Source organism: Pseudophryne corroboree, chromosome 2 (genome assembly GCF_028390025.1).
Source record: "Pseudophryne corroboree isolate aPseCor3 chromosome 2, aPseCor3.hap2, whole genome shotgun sequence".
Classification (NCBI taxonomy): domain Eukaryota; kingdom Metazoa; phylum Chordata; class Amphibia; order Anura; family Myobatrachidae; genus Pseudophryne; species Pseudophryne corroboree.
In genome coordinates this window covers 1,032,021,789-1,032,027,788 of record NC_086445.1, presented here as the reverse complement: position 1 = coordinate 1,032,027,788, position 6,000 = coordinate 1,032,021,789, and positions in this window count along the sequence as shown.

Below are 6,000 nucleotides of genomic sequence, written 5' to 3'. Positions count from 1 at the left end.
AGCTCCTCCTTCAATGTCTCCAGCTTCTTCTGCAAAAGCCTGATGAGGGGAATGACCTGACTCAGGCTGGCAGTGTCTGAACTGACTTCACGTGTGGCAAGTTCAAAGGGCAGCAGAACCTTGCACAACGTTGAAATCATTCTCCACTGCGCTTGAGACAGGTGCATTCCACCTCCTATATCGTGCTGAATTGTATAGGCTTGAATGGCCTTTTGCTGCTCCTCCAACCTCTGAAGCATATATAGGGTTGAATTCCACCTCGTTACCACTTCTTGCTTCAGATGATGGCAGGGCAGGTTCAGGCGTTTTTGGTGTTGCTCCAGTCTTCTGTACGTGGTGCCTGTACGCCGAAAGTGTCCCGCAATTCTTCTGGCCACCGACAGCATCTCTTGCACGCCCCTGTCGTTTTTAAAAAAATTCTGCACCACCAAATTCAAGGTATGTGCAAAACATGGGACGTGCTGGAATTTGCCCAGATTTAATGCACACACAATATTGCTGGCGTTGTCCGATGCCACAAATCCACAGGAGAGTCCAATTGGGGTAAGCCATTCCGCGATGATCTTCCTCAGTTGCCGTAAGAGGTTTTCAGCTGTGTGCGTATTCTGGAAACCGGTGATACAAAGCGTAGCCTGCCTTGGAAAGAGTTGGCGTTTGCGAGATGCTGCTACTGGTGCCGCCGCTGCTGTTCTTGCGGCGGGAGTCCATACATCTACCCAGTGGGTTGTCACAGTCATATAGTCCTGACCCTGCCCTGCTCCACTTGTCCACATGTCCGTGGTTAAGTGGACATTGGGTACAGCTGCATTTTTTAGGACACTGGTGACTCTTTTTCTGAGGTCTGTGTACATTTTCGGTTTCGCCTGCCTAGAGAAATGGAACCTAGATGGTATTTGGTACCGGGGACACAGTACCTCCAACAAGTCTCTAGTTGGCTCTGCAGTAATGATGGATACCGGAACCACGTTTCTCACCACCCAGGATGCCAAGGCCTCAGTTATCCGCTTTGCAGCAGGATGACTGCTGTGATATTTCATCTTCCTCGCAAAGGACTGTTGGACAGTCAATTGCTTGGTGGAAGTAGTAAAAGTGGTCTTACGATTTCCCCTCTGGGATGACCATCGACTCCCAGCAGCAACAACAGCAGCGCCAGCAGCAGTAGGCGTTACACGCAAGGATGCATCGGAGGAATCCCAGGCAGGAGAGGAATCGTCAGAATTGCCAGTGACATGGCCTGCAGGACTATTGGCATTCCTGGGGAAGGAGGAAATTGACACTGAGGGAGTTGGTGGGGTGGTTTGCGTGAGCTTGGTTACAAGAGGAAGGGATTTACTGGTCAGTGGACTGCTTCCGCTGTCGCCCAAAGTTTTTGAACTTGTCACTGACTTATTATGAATGCGCTGCAGGTGACGTATAAGGGAGGATGTTCCGAGGTGATTAACGTCCTTACCCCTACTTATTACAGCTTGACAAAGGCAACACACGGCTTGACAAATGTTGTCCGCATTTCTGTTGAAATACTTCCACACCGAAGAGCTGATTTTTTTGGTATTTTCACCAGGCATGTCAACGGCCATATTCCTCCCACGGACAACAGGTGTCTCCCCAGGTGCCTGACTTAAACAAACCACCTCACCATCAGAATCCTCCTTGTCAATTTCCTCCCCAGCGCCAGCAACACCCATATCCTCCTCATCCTGGTGTACTTCAACACTGACATCTTCAATCTGACTATCAGGAACTGGACTGCGGGTGCTCCTTCCAGCACTTGCAGGGGGCGTGCAAATGGTGGAAGGCGCATGCTCTTCACGTCCAGTGTTGGGAAGGTCAGGCATCGCAACCGACACAATTGGACTCTCCTTGTGGATTTGGGATTTCGAAGAACGCACAGTTCTTTGCGGTGCTTTTGCCAGCTTGAGTCTTTTCATTTTTCTAGCGAGAGGCTGAGTGCTTCCATCCTCATGTGAAGCTGAACCACTAGCCATGAACATAGGCCAGGGCCTCAGCCGTTCCTTGCCACTCCGTGTGGTAAATGGCATATTGGCAAGTTTACGCTTCTCCTCCGACAATTTTATTTTAGATTTTGGAGTCCTTTTTTTACTGATATTTGGTGTTTTGGATTTTACATGCTCTGTACTATGACATTGGGCATCGGCCTTGGCAGACGATGTTGCTGGCATTTCATCGTCTCGGCCATGACTAGTGGCAGCAGCTTCAGCACGAGGTGGAAGTGGATCTTGATCTTTCCCTAATTTTGGAACCTCAACATTTTTGTTCTCCATATTTTAATAGGCACAACTAAAAGGCACCTCAGGTAAACAATGGAGATGGATGGATACTAGTATACTTATGGATGGACGAGCGACTGCCGACACAGAGGTAGCTACAGCCGTGGACTACCGTACTGTGTCTGCTGCTAATATAGACTGGATGATAATGAGATGAAATCAATATATATTATATCACACTAGTACTGCAGCCGGACAGGTAGATATATTTATTATGTAATGACTGATGACGGACCTGCTGGACACAGTCAGCTCAGCAGCACCGTAGACTGCTACAGTAAGCTACAATAGTAGTATGTATAAAGAAGAAAAAAAAAAACACGGGTAGGTGGTATACAATTATGGATGGACGAGCGACTGCCAACACAGAGGTAGCTACAGCCGTGGACTACCGTACTGTGTCTGCTGCTAATATAGACTGGATGATAATGAGATGAAATCAATATATATATATATAATATCACTAGTACTGCAGCCGGACAGGTAGATATATTTATTATGTAATGACTGATGACGGACCTGCTGGACACTGTCAGCTCAGCAGCACCGCAGACTGCTACAGTAAGCTACTATAGTAGTATGTATAAAGAAGAAAGAAAAAAAAAAAACCACGGGTAGGTGGTATACAATTATGGATGGACGAGCGACTGCCGACACAGAGGTAGCTACAGCCGTGGACTACCGTACTGTGTCTGCTGCTAATATAGACTGGATGATAATGAGATGAAATCAATATATATATATATATATATATATATATAATATCACTAGTACTGCAGCCGGACAGGTAGATATATTTATTATGTAATGACTGATGACGGACCTGCTGGACACTGTCAGCTCAGCAGCACCGCAGACTGCTACAGTAAGCTACTATAGCAGTATGTATAAAGAAGAAAGAAAAAAAAAAAACCACGGGTAGGTGGTATACAATTATGGATGGACGAGCGACTGCCGACACAGAGGTAGCTACAGCCGTGGACTACCGTACTGTGTCTGCTGCTAATATAGACTGGATGATAATGAGATGAAATCAATATATATATATATATATATATATAATATCACTAGTACTGCAGCCGGACAGGTAGATATATTTATTATGTAATGACTGATGACGGACCTGCTGGACACTGTCAGCTCAGCAGCACCGCAGACTGCTACAGTAAGCTACTATAGTAGTATGTATAAAGAAGAAAGAATAAAAAAAAAACCACGGGTAGGTGGTATACAATTATGGATGGACGAGCGACTGCCGACACAGAGGTAGCTACAGCCGTGGACTACCGTACTGTGTCTGCTGCTAATATAGACTGGATGATAATGAGATGAAATCAATATATATATATATATAATATCACTAGTACTGCAGCCGGACAGGTATATATATTTATTATGTAATGACTGATGACGGACCTGCTGGACACAGTCAGCTCAGCAGCACCGCAGACTGCTACAGTAAGCTACTATAGTAGTATGTATAAAGAAGAAAGAAAAAAAAAAACACGGGTAGGTGGTATACAATATTATATATATATATTATATACAATTATATATATATATATATATATATATATTAAACTGGTGGTGACTGGTGGTCAGGTCACTGGTCACACTATCAGCAACTTGCAAGTAGTACTCCTAAGCAGACAATCACAATATATATTATACTGGTGGTCACAGTGTGGTCACAATGGCAGTGTGGCACTCTGGCAGCAAAAGTGTGCACTGTACGTTATATGTACTCCTGAGTCCTGCTCTCAGACTCTAACTGCTCCCCACTGTCAGTGTCTCCCCCACAAGTCAGATAATATACAGTCACACTATCTATCACTTCAGCAAGTAACTAGTACTCCTCCTAATGCTCCCCAAAATTACTACTGTGTCTCTCTCTACTGTCTCACTCTCTTCTCTATAAACGGAGAGGACGCCAGCCACGTCCTCTCCCTATGAATCTCAATGCACGTGTGAAAATGGCGGCGACGCGCGGCTCCTTATATAGAATCCGAGTCTCGCGATAGAATCCGAGCCTCGCGAGAATCCGACAGCGGGATGATGACGTTCGGGCGCGCTCGGGTTAACCGAGCAAGGCGGGAAGATCCGAGTCGCTCGGACCCGTGTAAAAAAACATGAAGTTCGGGCGGGTTCGGATTCCGAGGAACCGAACCCGCTCATCTCTAGTATTGCTCTGATATACAGTATGCCACATTATGGGGTTCTGCTAGTATCTATATAATTGTCATTATCCCACATGTTTCATTGTGCACCCTGCCTGACATCAGTAGGCCTTGATACTTACAGCCAGATGCCCAATGATCAGAGAAATATGTTGATGGGGATACCCCATAAAAATGATGGAGAACGGGGTATTACAACAAGTATTCATAATAATAAGTGAAAATTAAGCCATTAATATATGAAATTACACTTACAATTTCCACTGAACCGCAATTTGTACAGTTGATGCCTTTAATGTAGGACTGTAAGAGATGTATGAAGTGTCATGAGGTAATTGATGGATTTACACCATTGGTGCCTGTAGAGAAGTTGTGTATGGTTCCAACGCAGTGTTGGACTGGCCCAGCAGGGTACAGGGGAAACCCACTTGTGGGCCCCACTGCTTGAGGGTACATGCCCTCTTCTATGGATCAGGTGCCAGACTGTGCACTACATGTTACATTATACTGCACAGGACTATGGTGTATTCACTACAGTGCATTGCTGTTATTAATCCGCTACATTATCCTGCATGCACTAGTAGTCTTTACATTTATCGGGATGCAGTCAATTTACTTCCACTCAAAATCCCGACGGTCGAAATCCCGACAGCAATTGACTGACGGTCAAAATCTCGACAAGGGCAAAATACCAACATGTAAAATGCCGACAAGTCAACATGAGTTATTCATGATTTCTTCATTGAAACTAACTTGTTCATACTTTACCATCCCAGTGGACCTGGAGGGGGAATATAATAGTGTGCCGAGCGCAGCGAAGCACCGTGCCCGAAGTGCGCTCGCCATGCCGGGGGACGCGGTACACTTATATGGTGTCCATGTCGACCTATGTCGACATACACACACACAAAAAGAAAAATGCATGTCGGTATTTTGACCTGTCGCCATTTTACATGTCGGTATTTTGACCTTATCGGTATTTTAAATGTCGGTTTTTTGTCCATGTCGGGATTTTGACCTTGTTGAGATTTTGACCGTCGGTCAATTGCTGTCGGGATCTCGACTGTCTGGATTTTGATTGGAGGTATTTCATACCGATCCCTATTTCTCAAGGGGCCTAAAAAATGCACTCTATGGTTAGCCCAGCCTCCGAGGTGAATGGTCACACCCCTAAACATGGACCCCTACCACTGTATTCCCCCAGCGAGCCCTTCATAGCCCTACCACTGCATTCCCCCTAGTGGGCCCTTCGTAGCCCTTTACACCATGGTTGGAGCTACATTACATGTCATTAGACATTAGAATGTATGAAATAAATACTGGAGGACTTCTCCATCCTGTACAGACTGATGCATACAAGGCTGATAAATAAACATTAAGGGGCCTACAGAATACATTCATCCTTACAAGCTCATTGCAACACATGTCCCACCTGTATTCATTAATGAGCCAGTTCATTACTATGGTTCAAATGGTCGCAGGAGCTCCGAAAGGAGCCCATCCCTGTGGTGAGAAGGGATGTGATTGCTAATGAT